Source organism: Brachyhypopomus gauderio, chromosome 2 (assembly GCF_052324685.1).
Source record: "Brachyhypopomus gauderio isolate BG-103 chromosome 2, BGAUD_0.2, whole genome shotgun sequence".
Classification (NCBI taxonomy): domain Eukaryota; kingdom Metazoa; phylum Chordata; class Actinopteri; order Gymnotiformes; family Hypopomidae; genus Brachyhypopomus; species Brachyhypopomus gauderio.
The window spans coordinates 5,037,421-5,052,420 of record NC_135212.1 but is presented as its reverse complement, the minus strand read 5'-3'; the positions used below and the strand labels follow the sequence as shown (position 1 = coordinate 5,052,420).

At 51.9% G+C, this 15,000-nt stretch overlaps 1 protein-coding gene across 6 annotated transcripts in view; it reads right to left on the bottom strand.

The window, feature by feature from the left end:
- The window catches only part of rbfox1 (RNA binding fox-1 homolog 1), a 201,268-nt gene that overhangs the window by 54,509 nt on the left and 131,759 nt on the right, over window positions 1-15,000 (bottom strand). The gene's annotated exons all lie outside the window — the stretch shown is intronic.

Here is a 15,000-nt window from a genome sequence, read left to right as displayed (position 1 = left end):
CTCATGCATTAAATGTAGTTTCGGGTTCCGGGCCACTCGGTGGCGTGAGAGATGTTCGCCGGCTTTCCGCAGGTCGCGCGACGCACGTGTGCGATCCTCGTACCTTAAAGCGGATCAAGGTTTCAGCAGCGAGGCCGTCTACACCGCTGAAACGGCGGGCACGGCGTGGAGGGTTCACGCAAAATCTGCGTGAGATCTCCCGGTGGAATCCGCGCTCCGGTGACACCGTCAGAGCTGATTGGCTGATTGTTTACCGCTCAGTTGGGTTTCCCCCCGTTTAAACTAAGCCACTCACGTGGCTGACCCAGTCACCAACTAAATACTCTGTAATCATTTCGCGCTTTGGCAGGGGTCTCGGAGGAGGTCACGTGTGGGAAAAGGCGGGAGGGGTTGGGCCCTCAACACCGGGAAGGGAGCGTGTCACGTGACACGCTTGGATCGCACGTACGACACCGGAACGCACGTGAGCGCAGGGGCCAGTCCCGGCTCGTTAGAATCAGATCATTAAGCACTGCAGTCAGGGCCTGCAAACGGTGCCACGCTTGCCTGTGTAATCAAATGCATTATTCAAGGGGACTAAAATAAAAACAGAGGACGTCGGTGGGGGAGGGGCGGCGGCTGACGCAGACGTCTAGGAGCGCCGTGACCACGGGGGCGGGGCGTCTAGGAGCGCCGTGACCACGGGGGCGGGGCGTCTAGGAGCGCCGTGACCACGGGGGCGGGGGAGGGGCGTCTAGGAGCGCCGTGACGACGGGGGCACGGCGAGTGACGTGCGAGGGGAAGACGGGGATGTGCTGACACCTCTAGTGTATTCCCCCCCCCCCCCCCCCCCCCCCCCGTTTTATTTGGGACCGGATCTGGAGTCCGATGCCCCGTGAATGCAAACACAAGCTGTCGTCCGGGGGGATCTGTCGAGATAACGCGGCACTGGAAGCCGTGCGACCAGGAGACTGCGCCAGAGAAACAGACGGTAATTACCACTGCCCTCTCTCTCTCTCTCTAACACACACACACACACACACACACACACACACACACACACACACACACACACATGGGAAATGGAAAATGGGTCTGAATGGCTGGGAGTTACCTGCCCCCGTTCCCCACCAATTCAAACTAATCTGCTCCTTGATTTTCGGAGGGAAATCAACAAAGATTCATGCGGCGGTGCGGGGCATGAGGTGAGAGCAGCTAGCTCACGGCAGGCGGAGCGGGCCGGCAGGCCGGCGGGGGCCCTTTCAGGATGATTGTCTCATTCGGCCGAGGCCTGGTGAGAGGCCTTTATTCCAACCTGGACGGACGCGTGTCCAAGACGTCCTTGTTGCATTATGAGCATTCAGGAGCAGCGAGTCGTGCTAATTAGAGGCTAAACATTCCATTACCCAGCATGCCCCAGGAAGCTGTCATAATCGTTTGTTATCCCGCATATCCCACAGTATTCCATGGTGGTCACAGAAACACTGGCCATGATGATTTCAGAAGGCGCATACCTGGCAGGTTAAGGTTCAAAACCTTTCCTTTAATCCTGAAGAAATGTCAAAAGTTAAGGGTGAAAAAGTTCCGGAAAAAATACAATATTGTGTGAATAAAAAATATAAATCGAGACGTTTATTTTGTTAACATAGTTCTACCCATAGTAATGACGAATCAAAATGCTTCAGTTGCGTAAAATGCTTGGTTAACTCCTTCGGCTTTTCTCCTGCGTGGAGAATTATGAGGCAGCCGCCTCCGTCAAATATCACGCCGCCTCCAGCTCTCCACAAAACTCTGATGAATGTCTTGATGGAAAACACAGCTTCCTGCCGTTACATTTGTTCCCGAGGCCTAGAACTGCGTTGAAGACAGACAAGGATGCTATAGGCCTACTGTGCTAGGCTAATGGGGCTATTAGCTAAGCTTAAATCAGGAGGGTTTCCTCTACAAGATCTCTTTGCTTCATTTATTCAATAATAATTCGCATAATAACATGCTTGCATTAGTCAATAAGATGAAACTTATTATGTTCATAATGAGAGTCAGTAAATGTGCTTATCTTTAAAGATGTTTTAATGTATTTTAAGATATACAGCATGACTTTGTACCAAAACAAATATATTTTTAACCAATATGCTTGAGAAATATGGCCTTTTAACATGTTGCATTCAGTTCCAGTGTTGATGTTCCATGTTGATTTCATTTCAGTGAATGTGAATTGGAGAGGAGGCTGAATTGAATGCAACACCCGATTCACATTCTTGTCTCCTGAACCAAAGCACCATTACGTCCATGAAATGTAATAATTTGTGTTACTGATGAGATGCAGTGAATCTGTTAGATTTATGATCGACTACACTGCAAGTGAATCCCTGTCCCTGTGAATTGTAAATGATAAGAACTTGTGCTTGATTTGATCTGAAACTACTTTGTTGTTTGTTAATTGCTCATGCAATATTTCATCTTGAGCGGGGCATTTGAAGTTTTTAAACAAAACATACTTTAACATGACAATTGTCATTTTCTTTAATTATATTATTAAAATACTAAAATACATAGCTTGTAGCTGAAGGCATGGTACACGCGTGTGCACGTGTACACGTGGTCACGTGGTATTCCCCAAACGGAGATGGAACAACCCTCAACAAAACAACAGATTGCTCTAGTGGATGTAATCCAATCAGCTGATGCTGCACAATATATCGTTTGCCATGTGATATCCACATACTGATGTCTCCAATGCAGTATCTCAAGGCGCAATACATAATATACAAAGTACCATTAATCAGTGTCAGGTGATACTAATGATACTTCTGTAAGCATTCGTACAACACGCAGCTATTTGTGCGTGAGCTCCATATGTTCGAAAGCGTCCGCAAGCTTAATATCGTTGCCCTGATCTGATTTTGGAAAAATAAAACCTGTTTATCCAGTTCTGTGACATTCATATTTCTGACAACCGTAGCAAACAATTTTGATAATAACGCTGGCCAAGCTGCGGATCATACATTCACACACTTCCTGTCTCCACCCCTCCCCCCACGCACTGCACCGCCAGCTTTCCGTTGGGAAACATGGCGAACAGTCACGGCGGGGTCCCCCGTCCCTTGTGGGGGACCCTGCTGCCGTCTTTGGCCCGAGAGTGCGGTTATCGCTCCACAGACACACTGACGACTCCCCAGCTCTCTTGGCCTTCTGAAAGGTCATGAGCCATGCCGTGAAGGACTGGAGAAGCCCTCTTTGAAATGACCGCAGGGCCGAGCGCCGACCCGCAGACGCCTGAATGCCCCCCCGATGACCTGCACCTGCGTGACTGGCACAAATATTAGCACCACCCTCCCCCGAGGTTACGCCTGTGTAACGTGGACCTGTAGCTGGTGCACGTGGTGGTGGCCATCTAGACTCCACCGCGTGTGATTCTCCTCCGCAGAAGTGACGGGCTCACACTCGCCATACCACACTCTCGGGCTCACTGTGCCGCTCCTGGCCTAAACCCTGCTGTTCCTGGCCTAATCCCTGCTGTTCCTGGTCTAAAACCTGCTGTTCCTGGCCTAAACCATGCTGTTCCTGGGCTAAACCATGCTGTTCCCGGCCTAAATCATGCTGTTCCAGGGCTAAACAGTGCTGTTTCAGGTCTAAACCCTGCTGTTCCCGGCCTAAACCGTGCTGTTCTTGGCCTAAACCGTGCTGTTCCCGGCCTAAACCGTGCTGTTCCCGGCCTAAACCGTGCTGTTCCTGGCCTAAACCGCGCTGTTCCCGGCCTAAACCGCGCTGTTCCCGGCCTAAACCGCGCTGTTCGCGGCCTGAACCGTGCTGTTCCCGGCCTAAACCGTGCTGTTCCCGGCCTAAACCGTGCTGTTCCTGGCCTAAACCGTGCTGTTCCTGGCCTAAACCGCGCTGTTCCTGGCCTAAACCATGCCGTTTGAGAATGTTTTTCATGCCCCCCCCCCATCTCCCATCCTCACCCAACCCCTCTATCTGCTCACTGTTGGAGCTGTAATTGACTTTATGCTCTGCTCCCGATATCTTCGACGTAGCTGATGGGAGCTCTCAGCGGGCGCTGCAGATATGTCATACAATCCAATCTCCTACTCCGCTCCGATCGCATCGACGATTTAATTAAAGGCAACAATGAACACTTTATTTAATGGCTCTGCTACACCCCCCCCCCCCCCCCCCCCCCGCCCCCCGCCCCCACCCGTTCACCTCCACCATTCTATCACCCCCGCCACCACCTCACAGCACCTTCCAGCGAGCGTTCGCACAGAAGCCCGTTTAGATCCCCCCTGTTGACGACATCGCGTATCCCGCCACCGTATCCGTGCCAAACAAAGAGAGGAGCGCCGGCCCGAGACTCCATTATCGGTCCCGCGGTATGAAAGCGGGGGGGGGGGGGTGGTGTTGGCGGCCCCCCGACGTGGTCGTCACACCGCAGTGCGCGGCGAGGAAACCCGATCCAAGAGCGGGAGAGGAAGTCCTGGAGCTAGCGTGCGCACGGTCTGCTTCACACAGCCGCAGACTACGGGGTCACCGGATCAGCGCGTCGGTGGACTCTGGAGAGTACGGGGCGCAAAGACGACAGCATGGTGGCATGGTGGTGTGTTTGGAGTCGGGGGGGGGGGGGGTAAAGTTGGAGAGCACAAACAGTATGACACATCACATGTCAGAAAAACACTCACGCAACAGTACTGGTATTTTGAGCAGTACCAATCAACTCTACTCACACTCCTCACTGGGGAAACAGCTGAACGCCAACTGTTTGGTAGCCACGGAAAACAAACACTGCGTATTTTGATGTACTGAAAATTGTTGTCGGCAGACCCCGGCAGAACGGAAAATACACAGATTTACAGTGGGCTTTGGAATCTGCCCGTGCAGGGCTGCGAAAGTAACATGTTTAATGTTTAACGCGACACACAGCACCCGCACGCACACTACCCACACACTCGCCCACCGTCCCTGAGCCCCCAGCAAACACCGCCACTCCACTATTTAATAACAGAGAAGGCCACTTTGATCGAATTAATCTGACAAAGATCAATAAGGGAGAGGAGACCTCACCGGGCCCTGGCCTGGCTCTGAAGCAGGCCGCGCAGTAATGCGCATGCATGGAGTAATATCTGTTTCTTGGCCGCCGAGATTATCCCTTAGTGGAACTGCCACTTCGCATTACAGTTAACACACAGCTGAGGAGGGTTCATCACAGCCCGGGAGGGAAAAAACAACACAAAAAACAAAAGAAAATGATGCAGACTACTAAACAAACTCCCAAGCCCGTCTGTGGCCGAGGAGGAGTGGCTGCACGACCGAAACGGCCCACCCACACACATATATACACACACACACACACACACACACACCGCCCCCTACCAGCTTCAGAATGCAGGGCAATGCAGTGTATAAACAAGCTGCCTTTTAAACTGGAGCTGATGAACAGAAAGGTGTAGGAGCCTCTGGTTCTTCGGCTTCGTGTCGGGGGGGTGGGGTGGGGTGGGGGGGACACGGGGGTTAACTGGCTTCCGAGCACCGCGGCCACCCGGGTGCGTGTCATTTTGAAGGGGTTGCGCCACACTCGATAGCTATCATCTGAAGCTGTCCCCTCCACAGACGCGGATCAGCGGCCGCTAGATTTGATTTGGCGGGGTCAGGAGGTGGCGCCTTGAGACATTAATAAACTGGCACAGTCCTCAGCTCCCCAGACCGGCTTGACCCCAGCACTCGCCCCGCTGATCCAAACAAACCCGCTGCCGAAATGAAAGCTGGCCACATACGGGGGGCAGTTACTGTCAGGTGTGGTCAGCCCAAGAGCGTCCCGCTGACGCACGCTGACTTCCTGTACCAGAGAGGAGCGTGCACACGCAGCTCACATGCTGGTCGCAAATCAATGGCGTTGCGATCAGATTTTGCAGAAAGAAGAAGGGGGAAAAAAGATCAAATAGTTTTGTTTTTTTCCATGGGACTGTTACTGGAAAAGTGTTCTGTTCACTCTTTGGTAGAATGTCAAAAATTGCCTCAAAGTGGTCCCAGTTTAAAGAAATTGAATGGTTTTATCCAGTCTATTTGGTCTAACGATCACTTGGCCTATTTCTTGTTTCCCAGAGTATGCCCCGGCAAGGACTGGACTCCCCACCCATCATTGTAGGCCTAACCCTAACACCTAACCCTAATACCCAACCCTAACCCCTACCCCTAACACCTAACCCTAACACCTACCCCTATCCCTAACACCTAACCCTAATACCAACCCTAAACCCTAACCCCAACTCCTAACCCTAACACCTAAACCCTAACCCTAATACCCAACCCTAAGCCCTACCCCTACCCCTATCCCTAACCACTAACCCTAACACCAACCCTAACACCTAACCCTAACACCTACCTCTAACACCTAACCCTTAACCTTAACCATAACCCAACACCTACTCCTACGCCTAACACCTAACACCTACCCCTAACCCTAACACCTACCCCTAACCTTAACTCTAACCCTACCCTTACCCCTGGGCTCCTCCACCAGTCAAGAGCCTCTTTTTATCAGGCATGAAACTGCTTTTTGGGTGGGTGGGTGTATTTGCCATTTTTTAAAGGAATACATGATGAAAGGGGAACATGATCTGCACTGGGGAACAGAGTGCTTATTACGGGGCGTTTGCTTATTCATGTATTTTTGTGTTGCATTAATTAAAAAAGTTAGGAGAGATATAACTTTATCAAGCACAGACAGGGAGAGTGCTTGTGTGTGTGTGTGTGTGTGTGTGTTTGTGTGTGTGTGTTTGAGAGAGAGAGAGTGTGTGTGATTATGTGAAACACTCCGGGAGTCTCTTCTTCCGAGCAACTGTAATCCAGCCAAAGGGATTGTGTTAACCCACTTTTAGTAGCTAACTATGAGACTACACTTCAAATCAAAGGAGTCAGGATCATCTGATGCTGTAAAACGTTCGACATGTACGCAGCAAAGCAGCGGCGTGGATCTCCTGGTTGGAGTGTTGGAACTGGAGCATGTACTGGTCACAGCCCTCAGGACCTGCTGCAAGGAGCTTGAAGGACTTTGTCTTAGAAAAGACGTCGTAGTGTCTGGTTGCACACGCTGGCCGTGAAGAGCGTCTCCATGATGTGAATGTGGAATGTGAATTGTAGTGAATATGTGGTGGGATACTGGGCACTGCATGGCTATGGTGCCAGCGCAGCCCACAACAACAACAATAAACAACACCGAGCCAAACTCCTGAACCCATGGGAAACAACAACAAACAAACAAAGCAACCGGCAGCTAAATTTGACTCTAACTGTGGCCGAGTGGAGCAACCGAGGCCTTTCGGCTTCCCTCCAACCCGGCACTGTAAACAATGCACTCTGGCAGCACCTGCTGGCGTTGGAGGGAACTGCACGTACGGTCAGCGTTCACGCACATGCACGCACACGCACACGCGCACATTCTAAATACGCGACGCAAACGCGCGGGCACTCGGTGGAGCTCGTCTGTCGCGTGCTCATCGTCGGGTAATTGAATAATAATCTAATTTGTATTTTTGTAGACTGCTCTAGCAACTGGCGAGGATTTTTTTTTTTACAGATAAAGACAATTATCTCCGTCTCCTTTAATGTTTTATTTTTTTCGGCAGGCGCCATTATGCGGGAACAGATAGGGAGGGCGATGATTAAAATAGCAACCTGTGTTGGGTTCGAGGGCTTTGAAATGACTGGTCCTATCAGAGAGAATGCACGCAGAAAAGCAACCCTCTCTAGTCCACTAAATCCCTGGTGCTTAGCATATTGTATGGCTGTGACTAAATTACTCACATCTGAAATAGCCTAATTAACAGATAGGAGCTTAACCTACTTATCAGAGAGAGGCACATGGATATTTGTGTGTGTGTGTGTGTGTGTGTGTGTGTGTGTGTGTGTGTGTGTGTGTAGGTGGAGGTGAGGTGATGAGTTGCCAGATTGGTGTTGCCTTTATCCCATCGAGTCAAAGGGAAATTGGAGCTTGGTGTGTCTCATTCTGCTGATAATGGTCTTGGGTTTTTTAAGTGAGTGTTGAGCTTCTCTCTCTCTCACTCTCTCCATTTCTCTCTCTATCTCTTCTCTCTCTCTCTCTCTCTCTCTCTCTCTCTCTCTCTCTCTCTCTCCTCCGCCTACTCACTTGCACAGCTAAAAGCACCCAGATGATGTCAAGGTGTCAAGAAGCATGGCTGACAGCCCAGCATTAATAACAATCAGCTGAGGTCACACTAAAAACAACACACCACTCTCATACCCTCCATTAGAGAAATGGAAAAATTCTGTCAGCAGTGGATTTAATGTTATTTGCAAATGATACAGTACTTAACTACCCTCTCTCCCTCCCTCTTTCTTTCTCCCTCTCTCTGTCTCTTTCTCTCTCTTGCCATCTCCTGTTTTCGGCTTCTCTTCTTTCTCTTTTAAAGGTAAACAGGTAGTAAAAGGATTGATTCATGAATTAATGAAAGCCGAGACAGGGGAGGATCACCGTGGCACTGCCGCTTGAGGAGCCCGACCTGCCGTAGCACGCTGCACACTCGTGTAATTAAAGCGCTCGTGCGAGGACCGTGCCGGGGAGCCCTGGCACCGGGGGCCCTGACAGCCCTCGGACAAAAGCCGCGTGACGTCTATTTTTCGATGTGCTTTTCCTCCTGCGCTCCTGGCGGGACCAGCAATACGGCGGGGCGTCTCTTGCAGAACCGCCTCCTGCCGGGCAGAAAAACGTGAGGAAGAGAAATCATTGACCCCCCTCGCAATACCGCCGCGTTCTGAAACCTTCAGCAGAACTCCGGCCCTCTCCGGCTCGCCCTAATTAATCACCCACGGGCCTACAGGACTGCGGCGGACACAACACGGCCGAACTCTGCAGTAAATCTGACAAATACTATCTGAGCCGAGCTGCAGTGTCTACGTCCGGGGAGACACTTTCAAATCCCTTTTGTGTGCATCCGCCTTTAAAAAAGAGAGAGAGAGCGAGAAAGAAAGAAAAAAAAACCTTCCACGGCTAGTAGGCAAGAATATTAGAAAATAAAATACAATTCTACCACCTGACACTTCAATTTAGCCAGCCCCCCCCCGCTGTGAGACCCATCAGCTGTGTGGCCAGCCTGCAGTGATGGAGGATACCCCAAATATCATTTAACTGATCTGAGCTGCAAGGGTAATGCATATACACTCTCCCATACTGCATTACAGACACACACACACACACACACACACAGCGTGGCGCTCCGCTCCACTCTCGAACACAATCTCATTTTAATTGACTGCATTGTCTGGGCTCTGGCTGGGGGAGCTGGAGTGGTGGTGGAGGGGAATGCCTCCACCCACCTCCCTCCACCCGACTGCTACCAGGAGTATTTACAATCTGATAATCTCCCACCTCCTAACGGCATCCATTACGCTGCAGAGGTGCGAGGCGCTGGCGGCTTTAACGCGTTTTGAGGGCTAAAAAAAAAAAGAAAGAAAAAGAAGAAGGAAGAAAAATAAGAAAAATAAAAGAGGTCCAGTAAGGCGGTCCGAGCCCGCCGCAGATCACCTTCAGCCTTCTCTCTCTCTCTCTCTCTCCCTCTCTCTCTCCATCCCCCTCTCCTCTCCAGCTCTCAGCCCTCTCCCCATTGTCTCTCTCCCTCTCTCTCTCCCCCCCTCTCCACCACCGCTTTCCTCCACATATTGTACTCTCTGTCTCTCTCATTCTCCCTCCCTTCCTGGTCCTTGTCTGCTGCACTTTTTCAACCAATGCACTCTTCCCATCTCTCTCTCTCTCTCTCTCTCTCTCTCTCTCGGCCCCAGCAGTGCGGGAGGGGGGGGGGGGGGCTGTCAGTAGCCATAGCAATCTGCCTCCTCTGCCTTTCTCCCTCACCCCATCAAACCATCATTCCGCGGAGTCCTCTCTGTGATTGATAGACTTGCAGCATGCCCAAATCACCCCCATGAAGCAAGCGCGGGTGGCGCTGATTCACGGGGGAAGAGAGGGAGCTCCTGTGGGGGAGGGGGGGGGGGGGTCACGGCAGTCCCTGCCGGTACCCCAACGCGTGACCCTAGCGTGGCCGGCCCCAGGTACGTGTCCCTCTGCGGCTGGTGGGATGACGGGGTGGCGGGTGGGATGTGGTGGGTGTATTGGGGCGTAGGTTGGGATGTGGTGGGTGTATTGGGGCGTAGGTTAGGATGTGGTGGGTGTATTGGGGCATAGGTTGGGATGTGGTGGGTGTATTGGGGCGGGTGGGATGTGGTGGGTGTATTGGGGCGTAGGTTGGGATGTGGTGGGTGTATTGGGGCGTAGGTTGGGATGTGGTTGGTGTATTGGGGCGTAGGTTGGGATGTGGTGGGTGTATTGGGGCGTAGGTTGGGATGTGGTGGGTGTATTGGGACGGGTGGGATGTGGTGGGTGTATTGGGGCGTAGGTTGGGATGTGGTGGGTGTATTGGGGCGTAGGTTGGGATGTGGTGGGTGTATTGGGGCGGGTGGGATGTGGTGGGTGTATTGGGGCGTAGGTTGGGATGTGGTGGGTGTATTGGGGCGTAGGTTGGGATGTGGTGGGTGTATTGGGGCGTAGGTTGGGATGTGGTTGGTGTATTGGGGCGTAGGTTGGGATGTGGTTGGTGTATTGGGGCGTAGGTTGGGATGTGGTGGGTGTATTGGGACGGGTGGGATGTGGTGGGTGTATTGGGGCGTAGGTTGGGATGTGGTGGGTGTATTGGGGTGTAGGTTGGGATGTGGTTGGTGTATTGGGGCGTAGGTTGGGATGTGGTGGGTGTATTGGGGCGTAGGTTGGGATATGGTGGGTGTATTGGGGCGTAGGTTGGGATATGGTGGGTGTATTGGGGCGTAGGTTGGGATGTGGTGGGTGTATTGGGGCGTAGGTTAGGATGTGGTGGGTGTATTGGGGCGTAGGTTGGGATGTGGTGGGTGTATTGGGGCGTAGGTTGGGATGTGGTGGGTGTATTGGGGCGGGTGGGATGTGGTGGGTGTATTGGGGCGTAGGTTGGGATGTGGTTGGTGTATTGGGGCGTAGGTTGGGATGTGGTTGGTGTATTGGGGCGTAGGTTGGGATGTGGTGGGTGTATTGGGGCGTAGGTTGGGATGTGGTGGGTGTATTGGGGCGTAGGTTGGGATGTGGTGGGTGTATTGGGGCGTAGGTTGGGATGTGGTGGGTGTATTGGGGCGTAGGTTGGGATGTGGTGGGTGTATTGGGGCGTAGGTTGGGATGTGGTTGGTGTATTGGGGCGTAGGTTGGGATGTGGTGGGTGTATTGGGGCGTAGGTTGGGATGTGGTGGGTGTATTGGGGCGGGTGGGATGTGGTGGGTGTATTGGGGCGTAGGTTGGGATGTGGTGGGTGTATTGGGGCGTAGGTTGGGATGTGGTGGGTGTATTGGGGCGTAGGTTGGGGATGGAGCCGCCGACCTGTCACAGCCTGTAGAGTAATGGCGGTGAGTTAGGCAGCCATCTGGAAGCACTCTTTGTTTTGGTTGTTTTACTGCACACGCACGTACAACGGAAACCCTCTCAAATGGCGGGTGGGGCCTCTCAAATGGCGGGCGGGGCCCCGACAAATCGCGGGCAGGGGAAGCAATATACGAGGTTTCAGTCGACAGCGCAGGACTGCTGATATCAGCAACTCTGCAGGGTCAGGGCTCATACCTCACTCTTACACACACACACACACACACACATACACAAACACTCTCATTTTCTCTCCTGTTTTTTTTTTCTTCACAGAGTCGCCGGGCCGCCAAAGCAATCAATCTTAACTAGAGCCATTCCTTCTGTGGACTGAAGGGTGCCATTAGTTTCCTGCCTTGGGGATGGTCCCCCCCCTCTGGGCCCCCACTGCAGTTCTACATATTTGGCCTTTTATTGGTTTAGTGTAGTAATAATAAGTCTAATGGTTCTGATGCCAGGCACTCTACTCTGGACCCGTACAGGCTGGGGCACCTGTGCATGACACTGAGGAACAGACATAGCCCCCCCAGCCACCCCCACACACCCCACAACCCACCACCACCCCCACACCCCACCAACCCACAACCTACCAACCCCACAACCTGCCACCCCCACAACCCCACAACTTCCTCAGGGAAAATTTGTGCGACGCGCAAAGAATCTTCTTCATTTGCTACTCGCGTGGAGAAACAGCAACACCGCCGTAGCCCTGGACTCATTTCTTATTTAATTCAGCAACACAATTTTGTCACATTTGAAAGAAAAGATTGCTGCGCGGCATGAAAGGTGGTTCAGAATCTTCCAGGCTCCAACCTTGAAGCTCTTCATTTTGCAAGAATGAGTTCTGATGTTTTCCCCTGTTTAATTCATAGGCATAAGCTACTTCTGACTGCCTCTGTGTGCTAAAGCACATTCTTTAGAGATACCACACCGGGCTCTTTGAACAAATCTACATAATGAAATTAAACAAGACTACACTACTTGAAGGAAGAACACATTATTTGTCAAAAACCTGCATGCCATGGGGGGAAAAAAGCTGAGAGAGAGAGACAGAGAGAGAGAGAGACATACAGAGACAGACAGAAAGAGATAAAGTGAGAGAGTAAGAAAGTATAAAGAGAGTCTAAGTATGTATGTAAAGTATGTATATGCGCGCACACGTGCGTGTGTGTGTGTGTGTGTGTAGAACATGCAGACAGAGAGAGAGACTGTGCTGTCATTAATCCATGAATGTAATGAATAATAATTTAGTTAAACAGACTCCTTGACTGGTGTCCATCAGCCATGTTTACTTGAACATATTTTGATATTTGAATGAAATAAATAAAGATTTCCCAGGAGTCCCTTAAAATCCCGCTCATCAACCACACGAACGCTACCACACGAATAAACGAAACAAAAAACACACATTCCCTTCCATATGGGTCCACGTTAACGCCGTATCCGGTCTGGTCCTGTCGGACCACAGAGGCAACCGACAGCAGGAAGCCTGTCGGTGAAATGGGCCATATCTTATACATCACGTAAAAAAAAGAAGATGGATGCTGAGAAAAGCACCCTTCAGCAGTCGGTGGCGTAGGGATACCAGGGGGAGCTTCCATCATTCTGGCAATCCCACAAATGACTGTTCGCTCGGCGAAGCGCGCCGCAGTTGGGCCTTGTTTCACAATACAAATAGTTCCGGGGGAAGACAATGACTTGATATGGTTTATGTGTGCTGCATGTGCACTTAACGCTCCCTGGATAAAGGCTCACTGGAAGGAACCTGCAGCTCCTGCTCTGCAGTGTCTGCGGCTGAGTGCATCTCCTGCGGGCCGAGAGCCTTTCCGCGCAAAAAAAGGTTTTGAGGGACGCACAAAAGAAGCCCCGATGACGTGGGCCGGCGCTGGCGAGCTCCAGGAAGCTCCGTGGCAAAAGGAAACCAGAGCAGCGACTGTACGTCGCCCGGCGTAATTAACTTTGCATTGCAGATACGGTGAATAAACATCAAACTTGATAAACGATCCGAAATGGGATCTAAGCTGCCGGCGCTGCAGGCCCCCAGAATAAGGAGACGTCGGGCGGCAGTGCCGATCTCCGCTCGCCCAGGGCTACAGTAGCAGAACTCGATCAGCACCACGGACAGCTCCTCCTGCCGAGCTGTATGATCCGCCCGCTCTCCTGGCCTTTAGGCCAGCCGGGGCCTTCCGTGGTTTATCTGGAGCATAAAAAGGTTATTTCCACCAGGTGGTCGAGCCCCTGTCATAAATCCCCCAATGCAACAGAGCAGGGCTCCGGCTACACGCTCCCGTATTCAGACATCATATTTGACTTAAATCCCCTGCTATTTGTTTGGTTTGACACTGGTGACACTTTGATTAATCTAATTTGCTCAGCTGCATTTACAGCTCCAGTGGCAATGAATCTTTATTTTATGTGGTCAAGCGCTGGCATTCCCTTTAGACTGGACTCTCAGCAGAGAGTGAGAGAGCGAGAGAGATAGAGACTCATCTCGTCTGAGACTCAGCCTCCTGCCCATTTAATCCAGCTTAAATTATGACGCACTCTAATTAAATTAAATTCTGATGTGCTTAAATCAACTGGCAACAGTGAAGATGCAAAGCTGGCAATTTTTGCCCCTTCTTCTAAAGCGCCAGCTCGAAATATGTTCCCGGTGTCTCTCCTTGGTGACCGAACGCCCTGATGTGGGTCACCCCGCGTCCTCGCCAGCTGTAAGATATTCACCCGAGACGCGGAAGTAAGAGCAGTGAGTCAGAGCTGGGTGACGTGTTTAGAGAAACAGCTCGCTCGCTCCCGGGCCAAGTGGGCCCATCCAGCACACGTCGGGCCGTCTGCCGATGCCCCACGCTCCATCCCTGCTGTCTCCCCAGGGTGGGGTGGGAGGTATTCTTCTCCTCCTGCCCCCCCCCCATTCTCCCACTGCTTTAATACCTCCTGACTTACTGTATGATGACTCCACTCCTCATATTTCTCCGCCTGTCGAAGGCAGCCATGTCGCCCGAACAAGCTCCCTGCTCCTCTGGATGTTCTTCTGGCCTTGTGAGGAAGAAACACAGCTCCCCCTTGATCTCCCCCACCCTCCTCCTCCCGCAAAAACACCCCCCCGCCCCCCCCGCCCAAATGCTGTTCCCACAGTCGGTGGAATAAATGGAGGCATCAGGCTTGATAATCAAACCCGCACATTTGATCGTGCCATCCTCAGCGCTTTTCCGCCTGCCCGTTCTTCTGGGCAGTTGAAAGGCATTTCGGGAAACCTGCGGATCTTAGCAATTCTCACTCGCGGGCCTCGCCACAGATAACAAGCTGGTCAATATTCAAAACCAGCACTTTAATTGGCTGTGCTCCTCCCCCACACCTCCTCCTCATCCTCACCCCGCAGACAGCCGCCACCTGCCCGAATGTCAAGAGGGTTCATGAAGAAGTGTATTAAGTCCGTCTCTCCATTACATCGGCTGCGTTTCAAGCAGCCGGGCTCGTTTGGTTTGCTGCACTGTCCGGCTTGAAGCGTTAATTCAATGTATCGCTTTTGTTTACAATCCTTAAGGAACTGATGAAGGACCGCAGGGGTCGTGGGTAACGAG